Source organism: Mus caroli, chromosome 16, assembly GCF_900094665.2.
Source record: "Mus caroli chromosome 16, CAROLI_EIJ_v1.1, whole genome shotgun sequence".
Taxonomy (NCBI): domain Eukaryota; kingdom Metazoa; phylum Chordata; class Mammalia; order Rodentia; family Muridae; genus Mus; species Mus caroli.
This window is the reverse complement of record NC_034585.1, coordinates 71,697,395-71,713,743: the sequence shown is the minus strand read 5'-3', so window position 1 is coordinate 71,713,743 and position 16,349 is coordinate 71,697,395. Positions and strand designations below refer to the sequence as shown.

Here is a 16,349-nt window from a genome sequence, read left to right as displayed (position 1 = left end):
TGTAAGAGCTTACAAATGAGAATATTTAAGTTTGGAGAAGCTAATAAGTTGCCTTGAGTTGCTCAGACAATATAAAGAAGTCAGGAGCTAGTCGGATATTTTACCCTTTTACACACTCAATGCCAAATGGACGTGCATAAGCCATGAACGTCTGAAAAGGGTTTACGATGAGATCTGGTTAAAAAGCACTAAAGACATTCAATGTGCTATTATCGTCAGTATCAGCATGATTATGTTGAAGAATAAAAAGTCTCTACCTTGACCTACATTATGGTATAATGCAAGATACAGAAGCATAGAATTAGTAGACAAATATGAAAGCACTCTATGGGGGTGGAGTCCCACTAAACAATGGATTGAATTGCAATGTCAAGAGACAAAAGGATGCCACTCCAGGTGGAGAGAGGATGACCATGAAGGAAAGCAGTGTGGTTGGAATACACAGGGTGTTTACCAGGATCAACATGGAATTTAATGAACGGAGCACACTGAGATGCAGGGAGCAAGGGAAGAAAAGACTGGCAAGGTATGTTGAGCCCTAGTGATTAATCCCCATAATTATTACTACCATGCAGTACATGTTTCCAGAGCTTGTTGACAAGAGAGATCATCAAGTGTCGTGATGAAATTAGCAACATTGTCTACTGGATTTCCCTGATTTAGCAGTCTCATAACTTCACAGAGGAGAAAATGAAGTCAGTGCTACTGATGGGCCCAGTCCTGTTCATTCTGGTGTATTTTCCACAGTAGTCTCAGGGTGAGACCCTTGAAGTTCAACTTTGCTTATAGCACTTCAGTCAGTGACCCAAAATCAGTGTGTTGATCTCTCTAGGACTGTCTCCTTCCTGCAGAATCGAGTCACAATGAACACTCTTGCTTTTTTTACATTTAGCCTTCGCTGAACCATCTTCCACCGCAGCCCTCGCCCCATCCTTCTATGAAATCATTCGCAGAGTGTTCTTCATAGACGCTGCCTGAGTATCAGAAGAGACACTGATTTCATCACTCTTTGTGTGTACTTGCCATATATTTTTGTAATATTAAGTACTACAGATTTTTTTTTTTAAATGTCTTCCATGTTCCCAATTCCTGTTACAGAGGAGGTCAGTGTGGTCGCATGTTTCCTGGGGAAGGTTTAGCTTGACAAATCACAGCACCAAGACTTTTCACACGTCTGTGTTCTGAGGTGGTGATACTTCCATTGGCAGTGTGCAACCCAGACTTCATTAGCAACTCTCTCTCTCTGGTGAGACATTTACAGAGACAACTTCTACAGTCTTAGTCTGTCCATGGCGTTGGAATGCTGCCTCAGAGCTATAGCCTCTCTGTTCTGTTTACGATAAGTATTTTCGCATGTGCTTCAGTTCAGCCTGGGGATTTTCAAAGGATTATTTTTGGAAGGCGAACTCTCTATCCCTTTACTACAGTCTTGCATCCTATCTCATAGGTGGCAAGATAACAGTCCTTTTTCTTTAGCTCCCGGGGTTTAATAAAAATTGCCCTAGCCACTCTTCTTCAGAATCACAGTTATAGCTTTTAATTAATAACAATGGTGTTGTTTTTACTTGAAATTGGTATGTAGACAAGGGCGGTTCTGAACTTCTGATCTTCTTACGTTTCCTCTCCTGGCAATGAAATTGCTGGTATAAACCTTCATATCCAAATATGTGGTACCCAGATCAAAACCAGGGATTTGCCTATTGGAAGCATTCTATTAACCAAGCCTGCATTCCCAGGCTGAGAGCTGGTATTTCTTTCAATAATTTCTTTCATGCTGTTACTTTCAGAACTCATTGCTAAACTTTTTATTTTTTTCCAAGGGCCAAATCCATCTTCACTCATGCTTTTCAAACTACATATTATACATGATCATATTGTGCATAATANCCACTGCTATTCTCTGACCAAAAAAAAAAAAAAAAGAAAGAAAGAAAAAAAATTGAGGTAACTCATTTCACTGTTTCACTATCTAAAGAATAACTTAATTCTTCCCACCACTCTCACCCCTAGCCAACTCCTGCAGTGAGAAAAGCCACTCACAGAGTCATGAGCTCAGCCCAGGAGAGATAGTCCTTCCCTTTACCAGGAGCAGCACAATTGACCAGGCCCTGATGGTGAAGATACAGATAAGCTAGCCCTAAGGTTGGGAGAGCAGGAAAGTTGGCCCAGCCCCTCAAAGGCTGCAACATCTGGAAGGGTAGGCCTGCACATTGACTAGGCAGCACAGTGGAGCTGACTTGGAGGCATGGGTGTGGGTGAGTCACCCCCAAAAGCATGAAAGCTGGAGGCACTACCTGCCTTCGGCTGATAGTGACAAAGGATGGCTTAGCCAGAGCAGGGCTGGAGAGCTCACCTTGATGGTGTCGATAAGGGAGAGCTTGTGTGCTGACCAGATCAACTAACACCCAGGTCCAGATCCAGGTGTCTCAGAATTTGCCTACCCTAAAATCTATAACATCTGTGAGTAGCTGGGATGCATGAAAGGGCCAGTCCTGTTGATGCAAAACTGCAGTACCTTCATGACAGAGGGCAACAACAGGATAACTGAGAGGAGTCCCAGTGGGAATCCAATATTGATGGTGTCACAGAAGACAGAGATCTTGAACCAGACCAATGACTCATTGCAATGAACATTTGCAAGTGAAGATGTCTGGACAGAGGGACACACGGTGGGACACACTGTCATGTACTACAGCTGAGACTTTCCTTTGCTTTGTTGTTGTCGTTGTTGCTGTTTGTTTCTGTGCTTGTTTGTGTGTTTTTTATTTTGGGGAGGAGGTTGCAAGGGTGAAGGGCAGATATGGCAGGGCAGAGAGATGAGGAGGACTCGGGTACATGATATGAAACACACAAAGAATCATTAAAAATGTTTTAAAAGGAATAGCTTAATTCAATTAAATAGGAAGAGAATTTTATATTGTCTCTTTTCAAAGATAATTTCCCAAATAACTAAAATGTTATCTGAAGACAACATATCCTCCCATGATGTTTTGCTCTGGCAGCCAGCAAGTTAACTTGTACTTGAAGTCATCTGAATGGAGATCTAAACAGGAGAAACACGCTGCAGCTCCACTCTCCTCTTATGAGCCAGAAGAGGGAGGGGCAGGCGAGCCAGATGAATGACCAGCTACACATGTATATGCAAATGAACAGAAGGTTTGCTCATGCAGGTATTCCCACTCACTTAGACCTTCTTTTGCATAATTTTAATCACAAAATCTACAAGTACCTGAGATTAGAGCTCCGCAAAGTTATGACAACCAGTTAGAACACAAAGTTCACTAGGCAACTGGAGAACAGATCACTTCAGGGAGTGGGGGTGGGTTGGAGAGGAGGGTTCTGTGACACAGATAGAGTTCTCTGAGTCCAGCTGTCATCTTGTAGCAGGAGGGTCATGTGAAAGCACAGGAAGGAGAGAGAAAGAGAGTCAAAGTCAAACCAGTCTTGTGTCAGAGACCTGACCTAGTTGCCATAACAACCTGTGAATTGTTCGGCAACATTCAGCATGACTCATCCAGGCATCATCCTCTTGGGTCACCTGTTTATTCTCATTGCCTGTTTTGGCTGTTCTGAAGAAAGGGACGATTAGCATTGTAAGAACCTAATGCTGGGCACACAAGGTAGACAGAGTTCAGACCATTCTGTAATATGAGTGAAATATAGAATGTCAGATTCACAGCAGCTGTGAGCTCCGTCTTATATTGAATGTACACAGGTATCTTCATTAACTGATGATGCTGTAATGAAATATAGATTGGGTGGCTTATAAACAACATAAGTGCATTTCACTAAGTTCTGGAGGCCAAAATTATGAGACCAAGGTATGAACATGTGTATGGTATTAATTTATTTTACATCACTTTCCCAAAATGGCTGACCCTGGGTAATTTATAAAGACCAATGATTTGTTTGGTGCATAGTTCTAGGAGTTCTGAGCATATGATGCAGGTCTGAGCTGAACTCAGGTCATGGTGGCCCAAGATCCTGTACAGAAGAGATTCTATGATGTGACAAGAAGCCAGAGTTGGCGGGGGTGGAGGTGGGGGGTGGAAGAGGGGCAGTCAAGTTCTTTTAGAGCAATCCATTCTCACAGGAAATCACCAAAATGATGAGAGGATTATATTACCCCCTTCTGACATCAATTCCCTCCCTCAGTGACCTAGTTAACTTCCACTAGACAGCATCGCCCAAGGGCTCTCCCACCTCTTAATGCTACTGCCTTGTAGACTACGCTTTCGATGCATAAATGCTTTGGAGAGATAACACAAAGTCCAAACTATAGGCATTTTGTTCAGTTGGAGCTCTCTGCAGTCTGCAGATAGCCAACTTCTTCTGAATCTTCTCCTGTTAGGATGAGAAGAACAATGCCTGCCCCAAATGATGCTTCATTCATAGTTTTACCCAAAGGACCCAATCTCTTCAAGTCATCACATTAGTTAAGCTTCTAAGATGTACATTTGACAGGGACCTATGATTGTGTATTAAGTGGCTCTTTCTACTCTATATCAAGTGCTTTTTCTTTGGACCCTGTATAGCTCAGTCCTCCAGATAAGAACCTTTCCACAGCCATCCCATTTTATTTGTGATTTTTTTCACTGAATATATGGTCCTTCTTCACACAGCATTTTGCCTGAGTGGGCACAAAATTACTTTTGGACTTTCTTAAACAGAACTTCATTTCTTTTCCTATTGGTAAGTCTGAAAGAACCAAAACAATAGTAGCAAGTAATATCAATGTCAAATTTAATGAAATAAGATGCACTTACATAGCTAAAAATAACATTATGTATAAGCATGATCATTATAAATAAAATATTTTTCACCATCTGTCTGTGCCAGACACTTTATGTCAGCACTTTAGTTTTTTTCACAACCTAATCACTGAAAGATATGATATCATGGCTTTTCAGTTTACTCATATAGAGTGAGGTAGTATGTGAAACTAAGCAATTTGTTCAAAATCACACACTTAATTAGACTTGGCTAGATTATAGTTGGTTCCTCAATGTGTCTAATTTCGAAGCTCTTTTTCTGGGCCATCCTTATTTACACACACAATAGAACTCTCGAGAAGTCTAGAGCGCTGATGTCCTTCATTCTCCTCATTCAAGGAGGGCAGCTGGTCTCCAGGATCCCAGGTTAAAAGGAAGGATGCTGCTTCCCCTGTTACTACAGCTGCCCACCAAGAAGCATGGATATCAAATAACTGTCCTTCATCAACACTTCCTTCTTTTTCTCCTCAAATTGGTTCAACTGGGGAAAGTGGGACAATTGGTTCTAGCTCAGGAGCACCAGGTCTAACCAAGCAAAATAGCCTCTACCTGAATCCAATTTTACTTAATTTCCCCATCTATTCATCTATCCAAACATCCATGAATGTTTAATCAAAGAAGATTTTTGCCAGGCACTGTGATGTGTGCTAGAGATTCAAAGAAAGAGAGCTTGCTCTCAAAGAGGGAAGTGTTGTATAGAGAAAGAGAAAGGAGACAATCCCACCCATATGGGTGTACCAAAGGGCTAGTGAGCAGCCATGAGAGGGAGAGATCAACTCTTCTTGGTAGCTGGGAGGAGAGTTCACAAAAGACATGTTGAGTGGCTTGGCTGCCACTACAGTGTTGAAGACTCGGGAAGTTTCTGAAAGCTAGGCCAGCTTTGCACAGAGCATACTGTTTTCACAGGAACTCATAAACTGAAGCACCAAGGCTCTTCCTTCCAGTGTATCTCGGGACTGAGAATTGACGGGTGGCACGTCTCATCCCTGCAATATTGTGGAGAATCTTGGCTATGTGATGGGGGCACGTCTTCCTAGGATTTATCATCCTTCCGAGACATGGTGTTAACTCTTCCAAGTCATCTATAATCTTTCACATGACATCCTCCATGTGCGATCCCAGAACACAGTCATCACATTTCAGAAGATGCTGGATGACTTGCCCACGAACTTGTGATGACATGCCTAAGCTCAAATTAAAATCCGACCGTAGAATGATGGCCTGCCAGGACAGAGTAGAGACAGGCAAGCATCCTGATGCTTTTTAAAGCACCAGAGCAGAGAAGAATGTGAATCTAGCTGGGGAGGTTGAAAATAGCCGTGTGTTGCCATTAGCAGCTGTGGCTGCAAATCAAGGGTCAATCTCATCTAGGCAGTGTGGACAGGCCTCTCTGACACACATCATTCTTATCGGCGCTGCACGCACACATGGTGATAGAATAATTATCACTGTTTCCCAGCAGAGAATCAAGTTATGTGTGTCAGTTTACAGGGAATATCCATACAACAGCTGGAAAAGGTGCACGCAGCAAAACCTACCCATCTCTTGGGGTCCTTCCTTATTCACAGTAGAGATGCAGCATATGACATAAGAAAGGCTAAACATTTTAGAATCATCTTTCACACATTATATTGACAAATCAATGTAACACAATTCTTATGGTCACTACTTTACTACCATATTTCTTGACTGATCACTGGTGAGCAGAATTGGAAGTAAATGCAACATTTAAAAACCATTATATTATATACTATTCAGTTTATTTGAATTATTGAAGGCCTTGACAATGTAACCTTTTAAGAATGTTTTTAATCGTGGAATGGTTCTGAAACTTGGTGTTTCTGGACTACGGAAAATCACTGTAGAAAATATGTTTGCCAATTGTCACCGGAAACATTCGCATTAATAACCCTTCATAGCAAAACGAAAATGTGAGGACCGTGTTGAGGTTTCCATGTCACAACTTATTGAGGATCTAATTTTTATCAGGCTTCCCAGGAGCTAGTTGGACATGAGGACTCCCTGAGGGCAAAGGCCCAGCTTCTTTGGTTTGGTGGTGCACACTCAAGCCTCGGGCTGAAGTGTGTCCCAAAGAATGGGTGCTATGTGCATTTGTGGAATGGTATCATGAGCAAACAGACTGACCAAAAGCTAACCCTGAGCCAGAAAGAGAGCATCAGCCTGTCTGACATAATACAGAAGATCTGCATGGACCCAAGCTCATGGTGATCTTCACTTCTCTAGACTTCACATTCTTTTCCGTAAACTGAACAAGATGCACTATAAAATCTACATGTGAACATATCCAGGCCATAACTGATATCCAGCAAAAGGCCTTTCAAATAATTGTAGTCTCCCCCAGCCCCACCCCACTCCCTTCCTCTTAGCACTCCAGGCCAATCTTTAGTTAATGTGGTGTTTATTTGTTTTAGAGACTCTTTACAGAAGATATATTTTACAAAACATCAGACTTAGGCCATGGATGCACATCGATCATCCAACCTCTGGGCTTTGGTCCTTAGCTGTCTTCAGACAGCACCAGAAGAGGACATCAGATCTCATTAAGGATGGTTGTGAGCTACCATGTGGTTGCTGGGATTTGAACTCAGGACCTTCAAGAAGAGCAGTCAGTACTCTTAACCACTGAGCCATCTCTCCAGCCCAGCTTTGGTCTTTTTAACCCATCAAATGAGAGGACCAGTGTCCTTCTCTGGATCCCAGCTATTGCTAGACCTTGAATGTGAAGTCTCCTAATTTTATTGGATATCCAAGAATGTATAATTATCTCTATCATTATTAAATCATACACAAAATCATTGGTTCCTCATCACATTGATATAATTGTTTTCCTGGTTGATTTTAGTTTCCAATATTTGTGACTTTTTGTCAAGATTTTTTTTTATTATCAGCTATGGTTAGGACAAATTCTGTGAACATGTTTAAGGTATGGGTATTCTGTTTTCTAAAACAACACAGTTGACTGAGCCAATTGAAGCAGTTTACCTATGACCTAATCAATCTCTTGGTGATTCAGACGATACCATTTCCAATCCATTGTCTCCATTTTATAGTTGCTGTTCAATATTACTCAATAACATTCTTAAACTACAGAAAATGGATAGATAGAGCAGTCACATTGGTTGATAGTTTTTAGCTATTAAAATTCAGGATAATTTAGAAAGATCATTGTAGCATAATGAAAATTGTAACTGCATGGCAAAACAAAAGAAATCAGATTATTACACCCCCCTAGATGTTTTTTTCTTTAAAGGCTGCTTATAGCCTTTAAGATTTTTTTAAGCCTTTGATTATTTATGAAAGTTACTAATTTCTTCACCAATTACTGGTTTTTGTTTTTTGTTTTTGTTTTTGTTTTAAAGAGCAGCTCTCAAAGGCAGGCAGTGCTGGGAGCCTTGCCAGTCTCATAGTTAAATCTGAACTCCTGGGATCTGCTCTCTCACTAGAAATGCTGAGAGAAAGACCATTCCCATTATTAAGGCACATGCAAGGAGAGGCCTGCTCCTCATGCATTCTCCTCATGCATTCAGTATAGTGACACTGATAACAGTCCTAGGATCACGTGCGCTACATTGGGTGACAAAGATTGCTACATAATCTTAAGTGTTTTAGACAGTCTTAAAACCAAAGTGGTGATTTCTAGGGTCCATTTTTTTTTCTTTTTAGACAACTGCAAAGTTGAGTCCTACCATATTTAAGTATCTCCTGTCTTTCCTAATGGGATCTTGTTTTTCAGATTGTTCTAAATGGTAGTGTCTACCATCTCCAGCTTTTTCAATAACTGGGATCACCGTACGCAACACTGTGTTCATATATTTTCAATCCACGTTATAAATAATAAAAAAGCATGGTAGATATAAGTCATATTGATTTAAGCATCTGAGTGCAATCCATGTATTTATAATCAAATAGCCCTTAACTTATGAAAAGAAGTTTATTTACACTGATTTTATGTGTACCAGAGTGACTTGCCTGCATATGTGTATGTGTATCCTGTGTGTGCCTAGTGCCTGCAGGGACCAGGACAGGGGGCCAGATTTCCTGAAGCTGGTTGACAGGCAGTTGCAAGCTGCCATGTGGGTCCTCTACAAGAGTAACACATACTCTTAAACACCGAACCATCTCTCTGGTACAGAATACAAGTAGGGTGGTTTAATAGCAAAGATATCTGAGCACTGAGACAGCAATTCTAAAGCGCACATCTTCACTTTAATTCATTTACCACACACATATTTCTTAGCATCTAATAAGCGTAGAACCTCGTCTAAAAATCAATATTAGAAAGAAAAAGAAAAACAGCCTTAAGCAAGTTCCTGCTGCAAGTTCCATTTCACGGAGTTTGTTTTGCATTTCAAATGGAGTGGCAAGGGTGACCTGCAGTCAAGCACAGAGATCCATGCTACCCAGAGCTGTGGGGAAGATGACAGTTGCAGGGCCTCTTGAAAGTATTTTTATGGGCTGGTGAGATGGCTCAGTGGGTAAGAGCACCCGACTGCTCTTCCGAAGGTCCAGAGTTCAAATCCCAGCAACCACATGGTGGCTCACAACCATCCGTAACGAGATCTGGCGCCCTCTTCTGGAGTGTCTGAAGACAGCTACAGTGTACTTACATATAATAAATAAATAAATTTTAAAAAAAAAAAGTATTTTTATCTTATTGCTACCTACAGTCAACTCCTCACTCCTAGTAGCTGATGCTGAGGGACTGAGAAGAAAAGTCGTGCCTTTGTTCAGTCTCACAGCTTTTGACTTGAGAGGTAGGAGATGAGGACGATACAGAAGTAAGTACGCATATAGAGGATGGAAAGAAGGCTCAGAGATTAGTAGCACATGTTGCTCTTGCAGAGGACCCAGGTTCAATTTTTAATACCCACACGGTGGTTCACAACCATCCATAATTCCAGTTCTAGAGGACCCAACACCCTCTTCTGACTTCCCTGGGCCAGGCACACATGTGGTGCACACAGACATAAGACACAGACAAGTGAAATAAGACAAAACAATCTTTTAGAAATAAAGACAAACAAGTGTTAAGTGCCTTGGCAGCACACAGAAGTCCTTCACAGTAACATCTTTCTCCTTCCAAGTGCATTTAATGGAGACTTTAACAGAAACCCCCCAAGTCAGTTTGTAAATGTTTAATTTCACCTTTTGCATGAAAATGTGCTCCAGTTCATAATGGATTTTTCCCCTAAAACTCTCATTTAGTTTACTTTACAAAATTACAAACTCCAAGGAATTTGAATGCAGAAAAATGATCGTAGTATTTCTAAAGTCTGCCTTCTTTCCTCTCCTTCCTCTTACCGAAATCCCCCACCTCTTCTCCTTTCCCTACTCCTTCCCTTTCTGCTTCATGTCCCTGATTTTTTTTACCTCCTTCAGTCCCTCTGTCCCTCCTTCCTTCCATTCATCCATTCTATCTTCCTTATCATCAAGGCCTCACTATGTGTACCTGACTCTTCTCAAAACCCACTCTCCTGTGCTTATAGGCATGTCCCACCATTTGTATTCTGTCACAGGCATTTTAGAGCTTGTCCTTTATGTTGTTCAGATTATTAATCAGTTGAGAGAAACTACAGTAGTATACACCTTCATTTAAGTCCACCATCTTAATTTATTTGATGCTAACTTCCATTTTATTTTATAAACTTATACCAGTGACTTTAGATTTAGAGAGAGAAAAAAGCTATCCCACACTAAAAAAAAAAAAAGTTATTCTCATTGTTATTCTCATTACTTAGAAAAGATGGTGGGAACAGAGTATTATAATGAGATATAAAGCAGTACCCATCCTCAGTCTACGAAAATGGAGAGTTACTATTGTAAATTTTTAGGATACCTCAGAGATTTCTCAGTGAACAAGGCGTTTGCTATGCAAGCATGAAGACTCAACTTTAACCCTAGAATCCTTGTGAAGAAGAAGAGAAAGAGGAAAAGGAAGAAAAAAGGCAGAAGAAGTGGAAGGGAAAGGGGAAGGAGAAGGAAGGAAAGAAGAATGAGGAGGAGGAGGAGAAGGAGAAGAATAGGAGGAAGAAGAGGAAGAAGAGGAAGAAGAGGAAGAAGGAGAAGAAGGAGAAGGAGAAGAAAGGAGAAGGAGAAGGAGAAGGAAAGAAAGAAGCTGGGTATGGTGGCATGTGAAGACAAGTTAAGCCTTGGTGCTCACTGGCCAGCCATCTGAGCTGATTCACTTTGCACCGGTTCCATAAGAGACTCTGTCTCAAAAACAAGACATACAATCGCCGAGAAAGAACTTGTTTACCTGATTTCTGACTCACACATAAATGAGCATGTGCATCCTCACAGATGTGTATCCCCCCAAACACACACACTAAAATATAAATTTTTGAAAATGAGACATAGTAAAATCAAGAACTCACATAAGAACTATAAAATCTTGCCTTCCAATCATCTTTGGGGATGCATAAGAGTCTCACTGCCTACTTTTTACTGCATACAACTCATAGACTGCGCAGTAAATTATAGCAATCAATCAGAATATATTTTTTTCTTTGTTTTATTCTGTCACAGTTTCATACATGTATATAATACATTTTAGTCCCTTTCATCCATGTTTACCTTGTCTTAACCCCTACCTATTTCTCTTACTGAAAGCACCATCCCCAACAATTCCCTTCTTACGTGTGTGTGTGTGTGTGTGTGTGCACGCACATGCATAAACACACATGCAAATGTACATGCAAAGATGTTTATGTGTCCCACAGAGTTTAACTAGAGTGCCTGAATGGGCAGGAACTATTTCCAGAAGCACAGCCATCTTGTCAGTGACGATATCACTGAAGAACATGACATGCTTCCTCTAGCTAACACTAACTGTCAGTAGTAGCTCAGGGAGGGATGGAACCTCATGCACCCTTGCAATATCCATCCTGTAGGGAGTTATGAAGACCTCAAAAGTGTTTTTCCTGTACCTGTGCTTACTTTTTAAAGCTGGAGGAAAGCACAGGGGGTGTTAACTGCCTGTCTACTGTCTGCCATTTTAAAAGGGAAGAAGAAAGCATGCGTTCACAAAGGTAAAAGAAAAGCACCCGCCCGAATCAAATAGCTAATACGTGGCAGCGCTAGAAAAAGAGCTGGGTTTCTGTACTGGCTACTTTTGTGTCAACTTGACACAGCTGGAGTTATTACAGAGAAAGGAGCTTCAGTTGAGGAAATGCCTCCATGAGATCCAACTGTAAGGCATTTTCTCAATTAGTGATCAAGGTCCCACCCTTGTGGGTGGGACCATCTCTGGGCTGGTAGTCTTGGTTCTATAAGAGAGTAGACTGAGCAAGCCAGGGGAGGCAAGCCAGTAAAGAACATCCCTCCATGGCCTCTGCATCAGCTCCTGCTTTCTGACCTGCTTGAGTTCCAGTCCTGACTTCCTTTGGTGATGAACAGCAGTATGGAAGTGTAAGCCAAATAAACCCTTTCCTCCCCAACTTGCTTCTTGGTCATGATGTTTGTGCAGGAATAGAAACCCTGACGAAGACAGTTTCCAAGCTCAGGACCACTTATGAGTGCATGAGATCATGATTTGGGGTGGCTGCTGGAGACCAGAAGGCAGATTTTCTAAAACCACACTCTCTGATCACCAACTCAAATTCCCTATTGCTCCTGGCTCTAACACCTTCCTCCAGCCCACCCCGGAGTTCTCCCTTTATGGATGACTTAGTTCTGTTTTGACCAATAGGAAAATAAAAGGCCATTTTGCTTTAGCCAACTTGTCACCCAGATCTACAAAGGAACTATTCGAAAAAAGATCCTAAGTCTCAAAAAGTGTGGGACAAAACGTTTGGGAGGTCCCTTGTGGGAATAGTATGTTCTTTCCTCAGCCACAAACAGAGAAATCTAGTTTGGCATCTTCTGATCAAAGGACATCTTTTATCTGAGCAACTCCCCAAAGTTATAAAAATTAGATAAATCTGACTGAATGATGTTATTGCAAGTAATAAAATGTTCATATATCGAGGCTGTGAGTGTTCAGGCAGGCATCAGGACCATGGGAGCTTTACCCAGGTGAGGGACCACTCTGAGGAAGCTGAGGATGAGCCAACAGTAGCGTGCAGCTCGTGGCAAATGAGGAAGCCTGTGCTCTGCCCCAGACCTGAAAGTGCACAGTGCAGAGGTGATTTACACACTGTAAAATCTCACACACACCAGCTTCGAAAGTCAAGAGAAAAGCCGATTAGAGAACAACACCTAGCCCTCACAAAGATTCCGTTTCCATTTCAGTCATTCTTTGTATGATTGTCCAGTCTTACAGTGCTGATTTGTTGATCCATAGCAGTATGGTGTTTTCAGAGTGAGGCCCTTCCTCACTCCATTTTTTAAAATTTTAAGTGGTTATTTTATCAAAAGTCAAGAAGAAAAATCAAATACCACAAACATGAATACAGACACGTATTATTTAGAAAATATTACAGAAGTACGTGTGTGTGGTAGGCACTGAATTCAGGGCCTCACACATATTAGACAGTACTCCACTACTAAGATGTACCCCTGGCCCTTGTAGTACATTGTATTTTATTTTTTGAGACAAGGTCCTTCTAAGTCAATCAGGCAGGCTTTGAACTCATGATCTTCCTTCCTGTGTAAAATAATTTTTTCCATGTGCATGTGTATGCTTGTCTGTGTGTGTGTGTGTGTGTGTGTGTGTGTGTATGTGTGTGTGTATGAGAGAGAGAGAGAGAGAGAGATTGAGAGAGAGATACCACCACTTGTAGACAGGTGCCCACAAAGAAAAATAGTGGGTGTCAGATCCCTTGGAAGTGAAATTACAAGTTCTTGGTGGTTAGCCACTGCTGGTGCACTGTTAAGTGAACTATATGACTTCACTTCAACAGGAGTCTGTGTTCTTCTTGGCCACTAAACCACCTCTTCAGCCCATGATGCTCCTTCTTTAAAATTTTATCCATTATGTCTTTCTTTAAAATGTGTGGATGTCAGAGGGCAACTTTCAGGAATTGATCTTCTTTCCACCGTGTGGTTCCTGAGGAAGAAACTCAGTTCTGGTTTGACGGTAAGCACCTCTATCCACCAAAGCATCCCCCATCATCCATTAGCGTGACTGGCTGTGATCACAGGACGGTCCCCCAGGCCCAGAACTTCTTGACATTGTGTTGTACGCTCAAAAATCTAGTGCAACCAGAGCATGACTACATAGGGCAAAGAACAAAAGACAATGGCATTGACAGACTCATCAAAAAGAGTTTTCAGTCAAGATTTTAACAATTACGATCACTCTCAACCCTTTCCATCTCTTAGGAGAACCTAGAAATAATAAGATTCATAGTTTAGTCTTCTCTGCCTTTTGATTAAATTTCTAGATTTATAGATGCTGCAATTATTAAAGATTAGATACTTAAGAGTTCAAGGCTCAGTCACCACAGGTTGGTTGAAAAGAGTTACTGAGTTACCGTGACTATCATTTGTGACAGCTCTCACTCAATGCTGAATATTAACTTGACCTATTACTCTTTCTGATACCACACTCAGGAACTAGTCCAGGCTATCAATCAACAGAGAGACTCTTGGAAAATACAAAGTTTCCTCTCACCTTAATAACTAGTGCTTGAGAGGTTTATTTCTTAGCACTCATGTAGTCTCTCACATCTTGAAACACACATACATTCCATGTCTTTATTGAATGAAAAGTTTGGTAGGTTTAGCTAATTGAATCCTTCAAATGTAATTTTTAGATTTAGTAAAAATAACTACTGTATTGCAAAGACATATCATTTTCTCATTGTCATGTATAAAAGCAATTTAATACCATGAATAGGCAAAGCTTAATATTGATTTTGAAAAATATAAATAAACCTGTAATTAATGCTATATATTTTGATTACATATGTATATATAAAACATAGCTAATTTTCTAGAAGTAAAAATATTCTTTGAAAAAGTCAGATATTTTTATTCACCATTTTTAATTCACATTTTTAAAGCTATAAATGTTTGAAACATAAGAGATATTAATGCAAAACATATAAAGTATAAACATTGGAAAATATTTAATTTTAAGAAATAACCCAAATCCTTTAAAATAACAATTTACCATTTATTTATTTATTTAGTCTATCCATTATGATTATATTTTAGAGTCCCACTTGTGAGCTAGCCACTTTTAAAAATAATGAAATTAGACAAAAACCTGTTCTAAGTAGAACATATTTTCATTACTTATTTTTTTCATGTTATTAACTGTAAATCTAGATATTCTGGAACCAACCAATATGTAAGATTAAATATAATCCATGGTCATGTGTTTTATTTGTGGCTCATGACAACCTCCTAAAGTCATCATTTTCTTTCCTCTTTGCCTAAGGATTAGGTTAAGGCTCTAGGACTATCTGGGGTTTAGGACTGCAAAGCCCCAAATTCTAGAAAGTCCTTAGCTTGGAAAAAAAATGATTTGTCATCTATAACATCAACTCATCATACATGAGTCATGCCTGATCTTTCTCACTGTGGCGGTTTGAATGATCATGGCCCCTATATACTCATATGTTTGAATACTTTGTCCCCAGTTGCTGGAACTGTTTGGGAAGGATCAGGAGGTGTGGTCTCATTGGAGGAGGTGTGTCACTGGAGATGGGCTCCTTGTTGGAGGAGGTGTGGACTTGTTGGAGGAGGTATGTCACTGGAGGTGGGCTTTGATGTTTCAAAAGCCCAGGGTATTCCAGTTAGCTTCCTCTCTCCTTCCTGGTTATTGTCTCAAAATATAAACACTCAACTACCACTCTACTGCCACACCCATCTGCCTGCATGCTGCACCGCTCCTTACCATGATGATAATGGATTAATCCTCTGAAATTGTAAGCCACCGATAAATACTTGCATAAGTTGCCTTCATCATGGTGTCTCTTCCAAGCAATAGGAAAGTGCCTAAGACACTCACTCTTACTCATTTTCTCTTAACACCCTTGTTTGGTGCACATGCCCTGACTATATTCATCACAGTGAATTCTCATTGCATGCCCATAAGAGGCTTCTTGTTGCTGGCCATTTGCTCTCATCTGACTTTGTTTTTCTTCCTAATATAATACTGCCATCCTTTCAATAGCTATTCTCTAACCCCACTACCTCATATTTTTCCTTTCATTCTTTCCAGTGAGATCAACAAAGATCCCAGTTGTGTTTCATGCATATGAACTACCACATGGAATTTTTCTACTGAGGTGGTAATGAATCAAGATTAGAAATGGCTCCCTCCTCTATTCAAAGCATGCTTTCCCTACTGCATAATATAAAGTAATAAAATACAGTTTTTATGTAGAGAAAAACTTTCTTACCCCATCATTTTTCAGGAACACATACATATATATAAAGAGACACAAATATGTATTATTTAAACTAAGTGTAGCCATATAGGACAGTGTGGTCTTTTCAAAGCCTAAGTATCCTCTCACACGTGTATGAAAACAGTAACCACCATTTATTTGGTGTCTGCTATGTCCTTGTCATGATACCAGGTGTACTGGCTATTTTTGTGTCAACTTGACACAGCTGGAGTTATCACAGAGAAAGGAGCTTCAGTTGAGGAAATGCCTCCATGAG

The 16,349-nt window shown here is 40.5% G+C and overlaps 1 long non-coding RNA gene across 1 annotated transcript in view; it reads left to right on the top strand.

The window, feature by feature from the left end:
- Positions 1-378: 378 nt before the first annotated feature.
- Positions 379-16,349, top strand: part of LOC110311936 — a 69,936-nt gene continuing 53,965 nt past the window's right edge. The window contains exon 1 of the long non-coding RNA XR_002380009.1: positions 379-526. This is a non-coding gene — a long non-coding RNA (uncharacterized LOC110311936). The remainder of the gene's footprint in view (positions 527-16,349) is intronic.